The sequence below is a fragment of the Myxine glutinosa genome, chromosome 5 (assembly GCF_964187855.1).
Source record: "Myxine glutinosa chromosome 5, kmMyxGlut1.1, whole genome shotgun sequence".
In the NCBI taxonomy this organism is placed as follows: domain Eukaryota; kingdom Metazoa; phylum Chordata; class Myxini; order Myxiniformes; family Myxinidae; genus Myxine; species Myxine glutinosa.
In genome coordinates this window covers 133,976,181-133,988,341 of record NC_136265.1, presented here as the reverse complement: position 1 = coordinate 133,988,341, position 12,161 = coordinate 133,976,181, and positions in this window count along the sequence as shown.

Genomic DNA, 12,161 nt, shown 5'->3' with positions numbered 1-12,161 from the left:
CACCACATAATTAAAACACCTCACCACCACATCATTAAAACACCTCACCACCACATAATTAAAACACCTCACCACCATGCAATTCAAAACACCTCACCACCATGTAATTCAAACACCTCACCACAACATAACTAAAAACACCTCACCACCATGTAATTCAAAACAACTCACCTCCAAGTAATTCAAAAGACCTCACCACCATGTTATTAAAGCACCTCACCACCATGCAATTCAAGACACCTCACCACCATGTAATTCAAAACACCTCACCACCACGTAATTAAAACACCTCACCACCACATAATTAAAACACCTCACGACCATGCAATTAAAAACACCTCACCACCAATTAATTAAAAACACCTCACCATCACGTAATTCAAAACACCTCACCACCACGTAATTAAAAACACCTCACCACCACGTAATTAAAAACACCTCACCACCAAGTAATTAAAAACACGTCACCACCAAGTAATTTAAAACACCTCACCACCACGTAATTAAAAACACCTCACCACCATGTAGTTCAAAACACCTCACCACCAAGTAATTAAAAACACCTCACGACCATGTAATTCAAAACACCTCACCACCAAGTAATTCAAAACACCTCACCATCACGTAATTCAAAACACCTCACCACCACGTAATTAAAAACACCTCACCACCAAGTAATTAAAAACACCTCACCACCAAGTAATTTAAAACACCTCACCACCACGTAATTAAAAACACCTCACCACCATGTAGTTCAAAACACCTCACCACCACCTAATTAAAACACCTCACCACCACCTAATTAAAACACCTCAGGACCATGCAATTAAAAACACCTCACCACCATGTAATTCAAAACAACTCACCACCATGTAATTCAAAACACCTCACCTCCAAGTAATTCAAAACACCTCACCACCATATAATTCAAAACACCTCACCTCCAAGTAATTAAAAACACCTCACCACCATGTAATTCAAAACACCTCACCTCCAAGTAATTAAAAACACCTCACCACCATGTAATTCAAAACACCTCACCACCATGTTATTAAAACACCTCACCACCATGTAATTCAAAAGACCTCACCATCACGTAAATCAAAACACCTCACCACCACGTAATTTAAAACGCCTCACCACCACGTAATTTAAAACGCCTCACCACCACATAATTTAAAACACCTCACCACCACGTAATTAAAAACACCTCACCAAGAAGGAATTAAAAACACCTCACCACCAAGTAATTTAAAACACCTCACCACCACGTAATTAAAAACACCTCACCACCATGTAGTTCAAAACACCTCACCACCACGTAATTAAAACACCTCACCACCACCTAATTAAAACACCTCACGACCATGCAATTAAAAACACCTCACCACCATGTAATTCAAAACACCTCACCTCCAAGTAATTCAAAACACCTCACCACCATGCAATTCAAGACACCTCACCACCATGTAATTCAAAAGACCTCACCACCAAGTAATTCAAAGCACCTCACCATCACGTAATTCAAAACACCTCACCACCACATAATTTAAAACACCTCACCACCACGTAATTTAAAACGCCTCACCACCACATAATTTAAAACACCTCACCACCACGTAATTAAAAACACCTCACCACCAAGTAATTAAAAACACCTCACCACCAAGTAATTCAAAACACCTCACCACCAAGTAATTTAAAACACCTCACCACCACGTAATTAAAAACACATCACCACCACGTAATTAAAAACACCTCACCACCACGTAATTAAAAACACATCACCACCACGTAATTAAAAACACCTCACCACCACGTAATTAAAAACACATCACCACCACGTAATTAAAAACACCTCACCACCACGTATAAAGCTCCGTTGACTTTTTGCTCCACCAAATAACAGCGAAACCGAGTTGAGCAAAAGGGTGAAAATTATACAGATGCTGCGATAAATAACTACCTCTGTCGGTTTGAATGTTTGAAAGAGTATAGACGTCTGGATCAATTTTTGAATTAAATTTAAATCCCGATTAATATATATATATATATATATATATATATATATATATATATATATATATATATATATATATATATATACACTATACAGTATATATATATATAAACGCGAGTTGTCTGTGTGTGTGTCCGTGTTTTATTCAGAGATGGCTGAACAGATCTTCATCAAACTTTCAGAGCTTCATCAGTGAGTGTCTGGGAGTGTTCTAGGCAAACAAACGTTTCACTCAGAAACGTGAGCCACATTCACTCAGAAACGTGAGCCACTCCCCTTTCTCTCCTGCCTCCCCCCTCCCCTTCCCCCCTCCTTCCCCCCTCCTCCTCCCTTTCCCCTCTCCGCACCCTTCTCCTCTTCCCCACATTCTCCCTCCCTCCTCCCCTTCCCCCTATCCCCCTTCTCTCCCCCTCCCCCTCCCCCCTCTCTTCCCCTCCTCTTCCCCCCTCCCCTCCCCTCCCATTCCCCCTCCTTTCCCCTTTCCCCCTCCCTTCCCCTTCCCCCCCCTTCCCCTTCCTCCCTCCCCTCCCATCACCTCCCCCCTCCCCTCCCCTTCCCCCTCCCCTCACCCCCCACCCCTTCCCCCTCCCCCCACCCCTCCCTTTCCCCCCTCCCCCCCTTCCCTCGCCCTTCCCCTCCACCCCCTCCCCTCCCCTCCTCCCCCCACTCCCCCTTCTCCCTCCCTCCCCCTCCCCTCCCCTCCCCTTCCCCCCTTTCCCTCCTCCTCCCCTCCTCCCATGCCCGGCGTCGCCGGGTTCTTCTGCTAGTATATATATATACAGTGCATTCAGAAAGTATTCAGACCCCTTCACTTTTTTCACATTTTGTTATGTTGCAGCTTTATGCTGAAATCGTTTAAATTCGTTTTTCCCCTCATCAATCTACCCCTAATACCCCATAATGACAAAGAGAAAACAGGATTTTAGAAAGTTTTGCAAATTTATTAAAAAGAAAAAACTGAAACATCACATTGACATAAGTATTCATACCCTTTGCGATGACACTTGAAATTTAGCTCAGGTGCCTCCCATTTCTCTTGATCATCTTTGAGATGTTTCCACACCTTGATTGGAGTCCACCTGTGGTAAACTCAATTGATTGGACATGATTTGGAAAGGCACACACCTGTCTATATAAGGTCTCACAGCTGACAATGCATATCAGAGCAAAAACCAAGCCATGAGGACGAAGGAACTGCCTGCAGAGCTCAGAGACAGGATTGTGTCGAGGCACAGATCTGGGGAGGCCTACAAAAAAAATTCTGCTGCTTTGAAGGTTCCGAAGAGCACAGTGGCCTCCATAATTCTTAAATGGAAGAAGTTTGGAACAACCAGGACTCTTCCGAGAGCTGGCCGCACGGCCAAACTGAGCAATCGGGGGAGAAGGGCCTTGGTAAGAGAGGTGACCAAGAACCCGATGGTCACTCTGGCTGAGCTCCAGAGATCCTGTGTGGAGATGGGAGAAACTTCCAGAAGGACAACCATCACTGCAACACTCCACCGATCTGGGCTTTATGGCAGAGTGGCCAGACGGAAGCCTCTCCTCAGTAAAAGACACATGAAAGCCGGCTTGGAGTTTGCAAAAAAGCACCAACAGGACTCTCAGACTGAGAAACAAGATTCTGTGGTCTGATGAAACCAAGATCGAACCGTTTGGCTTCCGTCTGGCCACTCTGCCATAAAGCCCAGATCGGTGGAGTGTTGCAGTGATGGTTGTCCTTCTGGAAGTTTCTCCCATCTCCACACAGGATCTCTGCAGCTCAGCCAGAGTGATCATCGGGGTCTTGGTTACCTCTTTTACCAAGGCCCTTCTCCCCTTCTCCAAAGTAATCCGACTTATCAACTCTCCCAATCTGACCTCAAAACTTGACCCGCTAAAATTACGCCGCAATGGTGTGGCCATGGGAAACTCAAGGATGGGCTGTTATGATGTTTGTTTCTTCCCCACCACTGCCCAACTATGGAACTCTTTACCTTCCCATGTATTCTTACGACCTTCCCCTTTTCAAAAATCAGATTTTTTTTAACTTCCTCAAAAACTCAGACTATTCTCTCTTTCTTCACTTTACTATCAATGTAGCTCTTTTATTTGAGGCCTCGCCTCAATGAGGCCTATATGGTCCATGACTGGAGCCTTCAACATTAATTAATTATATATATATATATATACAGGAATCAAATTCCTGCATGGAGCTAGAGTGAAATTTTTTTTACTCAACCTGAGACTCAAACCCAAGGACCTCATCACTTATGCAGACAGCCTACTGAGCTGGTGAGTATGTATGTATGTATGTATGTATGTATGTATATATATATATATATATATATATATATATATATATATATATATATATATATATATATATATATATATATATTGTTGTGGTTTTTAGAACCCTCCACTTTGTAAATATTGTAATAATCCCTTATAAATAATCCCCTGTAAATATTCCCATTTTTGTGTAAAAGGTCAAAGGTCACACCCTAGTTAGGTCATATTGCAACATGTAGGACACCATAGGCTTCTTCTTTAGTTATCTCATTCGTATGTGTTCTAGTTAAGGATCTGTTCCCAATAGTTGAATCTGCGTTGCATTAATCAAATAAGATAGGCCCCATTTCGCTCATTATGCACTCTCTCTCTCTCTCTCCAAATTATCACGTGACTGGGTTAGCAGCGTTCGCTGCATTGAGCTGTCATTGCTGCCTTAGCGCTGGCTCCAAACGCCATTGAACACGAGGTCAGGCTTGGAGAAGAAGGGGGCGGAGCGGCAAGAACGAGGTGTGGCCACATCAACTCACCACCGGGGCGTGGCCGGTAAGCCCCCACCAGCCAACCAGGGCTGAGGTGGGCTCGTCAGTGGGCGTAGCCCTATGAAGGCGGCTTGATTTCAACGCGCGATCATATAAGCACGAGCGCCAAGCCCTTTGACGGACTGCGCGAGGGGAGGTCATTGTGAACGAACTGCACGGGGAGCGCTCGATTGATTGTCACTGCATTGAGCGATCTGCGCGAGGGTACCCTCTGAGACGAACGTTGGGCGAGAGAGAGTTGGCACGAAGATTATGTACCTGGCATCCCAGTCCCTCGCATAATTATAAGGTCCGTTCGCGTGCCAACGACACGCGAAGCTGCCTGCCATTCTTCGTGGCGGATCCGGAGCCTGGACCGGACCCCATCGCCTGGACCTTTCATCCCTGCTATTCCCCATTCGTGTAAGTGTGTTTGTGCTGTCCTGGGCGTGTGATAAAATAAGAGTGTTTAAGGATTGCCCTGTGTATCTGCTTCTTCCTCTTCCTGTACAGTCTTACCTTTCGTTTCTTCCTTGGTTTTGGTTTTGTACATAATTAATAAACCTGTGTTCTCCCTTCTTATTCTTTGGGTTTCCTCTCATCCGGTCACTTTAGTGATTTCTCCATTGATATACGTGGCACGATTTGGCCAACGCTCAGGATCGGGTTAGTTTTATTGCTAACGGCTCGAGCTCCGGATTGCTAAACCGCTCGGCAATCTTCCATCTTGTCCGTGTCTCGAGCAGAAGTATCGCCCTGCTTTGCGGAGAGGGGGGCAAAGGTATCTGGGAACCCGTTGACCAGTCACCCTGGTCAACCTCAACCCCGCAAAGGAGCGCGATATCTTCTAGGACTCGGACGGCCAGCTTAATAGACGAGGGGATTAACCCCCCCCCCCCGGTAAGGGGAGCGCCGTAACCCGAGATCCGCAACAATATATATATATATATATATATATATATACACACATGTATATATCTATATTATAAAACAGGAGTGACCGTCCGTCCACAATCTACTCCCTCAGTTTTGAGGCTCGTCCCACCAAACCTTCTGTGCAACGTTTTGAGATCCCAGCGGATGTTGTAAGGTAGGTAGGAGGTTTCATAAATTCCTCAATAAAATTATGATTTTTTAATTAACTCGATATGATCCTGCTCTGAATCTGGAAATGAACGCATGATAATAATGAGCTCGTTTGATAATATCTCAATACAATCGTCATTTCACACAGTATTTTGTTAAAGTGTCAATTTATGATTGGAATGATACTGTTTGGAATTGAGTGAATACAATTATGATTTTGAATTTCCAACCGTACGGAACTGCTCCATATCTGGATGTAACGTCAGCACGAATTTAAATATTTGTTCATGTCACGAGTGTTGGTGAAAGTTTATTTTTGTTATATTAATGCTATTTAATTTGTGACTGGAGTTATGCTGTTTGGAATGAAAATAGAGATATTGAGTTAAAATGAATGAGGAAATGACGTGAGGGTTTATACTTTCTAACCGTGGCATTCGTGCATCGCCATATGCAGATTCACCATGACTGGGGATACAACCATTCAAGCTGGTAAGTTTTTCATGTAAGTCCTTCACGAATCTGCTGTCCATGCTTGATGTTCGGCTGCAGGTGGCACAGGAATGTGGAATTTATTGGTTCCATGGTTTAGCATTTACCGTTTCCGCAATGTTTGTTTGCTTTCGGATCCCAATCCGTATCTTGCTAGTATATATATATATATATATAGATATATATAGATTTTTTCAAAACACACTTGGTCACAAGTGTGCCTCACTAACCTGGTCCTCAGTCGAGGTTGTCAGCATCATCCCGTTTCGGCCCTTCAACCTCGATACGGTCATCGAAGGTGGGGCAGCATGGGCACATATGTCTCCACATGCAGCAGCTACACCCAGATGCGTACATACCCCCAGCCAGTGAGAACACAGACTACAGCAACACAACAACCTCCACTCCCAGAATCCACAGCCCTTCACCCACTCACTCCCACACCAAAAAAAAACAAAAAATAAACAACTGACCACCTACCCTCACAACATGCACCACTCAAACAAAAACACATTCATGCAAAACCACACCCACTCCTGCAACACAAACACACACACACACACCATTCACACATCTCCATTTCTCTTCCAAACTTAGTCACTACCCCTTTGGACTGAGATGAACCACCACCCACAATTCGACGTGCCTCTATAAACTTCCTCCATATCCAAAGTGAGCCTCTCAAGGCAACCTGGGCCACTCTGACACACATCCTCCTTCTTTCTGTCCCACACACTCCAAGCCGAGCAAGAAATGCAGAAAAGGAATTGCCAATATACCCTCTGCACCCCAACTCAAATGGCTGACAAGAAACTCGCCAACCCTTCTCACGACACTCTTGCCTCCAGCTCACCGTACTTTCCTCTCTTCCTCTCGTGCACCTCCTCCATGTGTGTGTGTGTGTGTGTGTGTGTGTGTGTGTGTGTGTGTGTGTGTATATATATATTTTGGGGATATATATATATATATATATATATACTAGCTTGGCTCGGCTCGCGGTCGTTACTGAGGTACGGGCTTATTTTAGCTGAGGATAATGACTGTACCTGAGTGGTTGTGTTGTCATGATTTACACCAATCATAATACAAACAATTATTTTGCACAAATGTATTTGTTGTGTTTGTGATATTACATTTTTACAGGCAATTTAGTTTGAAGATTTAGGTTGAATGTTGTTTTTTTTCAAGAAAGAACCCCTCAGCACATACATAGGGGAGGGGTAGGTGCAGACTGGAAGTTTGGGACGATTACACCTCACCACCACGTAATTCAAAACACCTCACCACCACGTAATTCAAAACACCTCACCACCACATAATTCAAAACACCTCACCACGACGTAATTTAAAACACCTCACAGCCATAAAACACGCAATAAAAACACCTCACAGCCATAAAACACGCAATAAAAACACCTCACAGCCATAAAACACGCAATAAAAACACCTCCCAGCCATAAAACACGCAATAAAAACACCTCACAGCCATAAAACACGCAATAAAAACACCTCACAGCCATAAAACATGTAATAAAAACACCTCACAGCCACGAAATTAAAAACACCTCACAGCCATAAAACATGAAATAAAAACACCTCACAGCCATAAAACACCAAATAAAAACACCTCACAGCCCTAAAACACGTAATAAAAACACCTCACAGCCATAAAACACGTCATAAAAACACCTCACAGCCATAAAACACGCAATAAAAACACCTCACAGCCACGAAATTAAAAACACCTCGCAGCCATAAAACACGAAATAAAAACACGTCACAGCCATGAAACACATAATAAAAACACCTCACAGCCGTAAAACACGTAATAAAAACACCTCGCAGCCATAAAACATGAAATAAAAACACCTCACCACCACATAATTCAAAACACCTCACCACCACGTAATTTAAAACACCTCACAGCCATAAAACACGTAATAAAAACACCTCACCACCACAAAATTGAAAACACCTCACCACCACGAAATTGAAAACACCTCACAGCCATAAAACACGTAATAAAAACACCTCACAGCCATAAAACACGTAATAAAAACACCTCACAGCCATAAAACACGCAATAAAAACACCTCACAGCCATAAAACACGTAATAAAAACACCTCACAGCCATAAAACACATAATAAAAACACCTCACAGCCATAAAACACGCAATAAAAACACCTCACAGCCATAAAACATGTAATAAAAACACCTCACAGCCATAAAACACGTAATAAAAACACCTCACAGCCACGAAATTAAAAACACCTCACAGCCATAAAACACGTAATAAAAACACCTCACAGCCATAAAACACCAAATAAAAACACCTCACAGCCCTAAAACACGTAATAAAAACACCTCACAGCCATAAAACACGTAATAACACCTCACAGCCATAAAACACCTAATAAAAACACCTCACAGCCATAAAACACGTAATAAAAACACCTCACAGCCATAAAACACGTAATAAAAACACCTCACAGCCATAAAACACGTAATAAAAACACCTCGCAGCCATAAAACACGTAATAAAAACACCTCGCAGCCATAAAACACATAATAAAAGCACCTCACAGCCATAAAACACGTAATAAAAACACCTCACAGCCATAAAACACGTAATAAAAACACCTCACAGCCATAAAACACATAATAAAAACACCTCACAGCCATAAAACACATAATAAAAACACCTCACAGCCATAAAACACGTAATAAAAACACCTCACAGCCATAAAACACCTAAGAAAAACACCTCACAGCCATAAAACACGAAATAAAAACACCTCACCACCACAAAATTAAAAACACCTCACAGCCATAAAACACCTAATAAAAACACCTCACAGCCATAAAACACCTAATAAAAACACCTCACAGCCATAAAACACAATAAAAACACCTCACCACCACGAAATTAAAAACACCTCACAGCCATAAAACACGTAATAAAAACACCTCACAGCCAGGAAATTAAAAACACCTCACCACCACATAATTATAAATACCTCACAGCCACTAAATTAAAAACACCTCACCACCACGTCATTTAAAAACACCTCACCACCACGTCATTTAAAAACACCTCACCACCAAGTCATTCAAAACACCTCACCACCACATAATTCAAAACACCTCATCACCACATAATTAAAAATACCTCACCACCATGTAATTATAAATACCTCACCACCACGTAATTCAAAACACCTCACCACCATGTGATTTAAAAACACCTCACCACCACGTCATTTAAAAACACCTCACCATCAAGTAATTCAAAACACCTCATCACCACGTAATTCAAAACACCTCATCACCACATAATTAAAAACCCCTCACCACCACGTAATTATAAATACCTCACCACCACGTAATTCAAAACACCTCATCACCACATAATTAAAAACACCTCACCACCACGTAATTATAAATACCTCACCACCACGTAATTCAAAACACCTCACCACCACGTAATTCAAAACACCTCATCACCACATAATTAAAAACACCTCACCACCACGTAATTCAAAACACCTCATCACCACATAATTAAAAACACCTCACCACCACGTAATTATAAATACCTCACCACCACGTAATTCAAAACACCTCACCACCACGTAATTCAAAACACCTCATCACCACATAATTAAAAACACCTCACCACCACGTAATTCAAAACACCTCATCACCACATAATTAAAAACACCTCACCACCACGTAATTATAAATACCTCACCACCACGTAATTCAAAACACCTCACCACCACGTGATTCAAAACCACCACACAGTTATTAAAAACACTTCACAACCATGGAAACAAAAGTTTGAGGGAGTCGTTAAGTGACAACACAGACACTGACCAGATGTGTAGATATATAGATAAATTACTGTACCTGAGTTGCCGTTTTGTCATGGTTTAAACCAATCATAATTCAAACAATTATTTTGCACAAATGTATTTGAAATATACGTGATATCACATTTTATAAACAATTGAAGTTGAAAAAAATTTTTTACCCCCAAAAAATTCCCCCCCCAAAAAAAAAATCGAAACTTTTTCAAAAAAACTACCCTTAGGACATACCAACGGGAGCGATATGTGCATACCAGAAGTTTGGTACGATTTCACAAAAGTTTGAGAAAGTAGTTCAGTGACAAGACAAGACAAGACAAGACAAGACAAGACATGACAACACAACACAGGACAGGACAGACACTGCACAGATATATATATAGATATATATATATATGTGTGTGTGTGTGTGTGCGTGTGTGTATATGTGTTTGTTGTTGGTTGATATCTCAATAGGCGGGTTTCAGAAGGGGGAATGGATCCCTATCAGGTGTCAAACTATCCACCTTAGTGTGTGCATGTATATTGTTATGTCGGGGGGTAAAGGAATATCTAGAGCCAGGTAGATCTGTATAGGTAACATGCTTCGACTGTCGCGATAGGGAATCTACCCTGTAATTTCTGTATTTTTAGGTGGTTTGTCGGGGTAAGAGTATACCTGTGAACATACAAGGATGTTCGTGTGTTAAATAGTTGTAGGGACGAAGATAAACCCCTGTGTGTCAGACCTGGTAATCATTCCTTTGTCCCTTATGGCAACGCACTCATATAAACACTTAGATAGGTCCTTAGTGCACACATTAATTAGTTCCCCTTCCCTTACAATGACCTTGAAAGAAGACTGGCAGGAAGCCAGATCAGGGCACCGCCGGATGACCGCCGCCAGCCACACCACCAGATGGCCTCGCAACATCACGTGAGACGAGCTGTAACTACGCCCAGGAGGACTGTGATTGGTTGGCGCAGAAGGCGCGAACCTGGAATCAATCAGCGCGGAAGGCGCGAGGAGGTTCGGCAAACAGCGGGAAGCTATGAGGCTCTGGTTGGTGGCACACCAGTACTGACGTCACTTGGCAAAGTTACAAAAGGGCTCGCTGGACGACATTTTGTCTCTTAGCTCTTCGCGCTGGACCCCTTCGTATTGGAGATCTCTCTCTCTGTGCTTGAAGCTCTTGGTTTCTTCTGTTCTCTGCGCTTCTCTTCTTCATGCTGGTCCTTCGCTTGTCGTTGTTCGTCCTTGGTTCTTGGCTCTTCATCTTGAGAGGTCCTGGTGGTCGTTGGTTCGCCATCTGCATGGTGTTTGGAGCGGTCCTTCTCGGTGCTTTCGGAGTGGTGCTAGGGCCTCGTGTGCGATTGACTCGGAGCTTGGAGCGGTGCGGGCCGCGCGGGGCCTGGCGAAGCGTGCGAGCGAGCAGACGGAGGGTTCCTTCGCGCCGGAGCTTGGAGCCGGACGGGGCCACGTTGGACGACGGACAGATAAGCTCGCACCACATTACACAAACCCATGACGAACGTGTTCTTTTGTTAATTCATTTTCCCCTGTCTCGTATTTGGAAGTCGGTGTGTGGGATCCCAATTTAGGATCATTATTTATTTACCGTCGCGTTCCTTGTTCTCGGGTTCCGTTTAATAAACCCTTATTTTTGTACATTTTACCCCGGATTCCCGTTTTGAGTTAATTCCCCTGCAGGATCGGAGCTGCGGTTGGATCGCTATCGGTAAGCGCTTCCGCCTCTTCCTCTTCACTTCTTTCTCCTGCGGTTGATAGCAAAATCCGTATTTGGTCGTCGCCTCCATTAAAGCCGTTCGGTCTTCTGCGGTCCCTGGTGTTAACCTTGAGAGATTCGCACGACAATATATTAGCGTGTGTATGTGTGTATGTGTGTATGTGTGCAAGTTG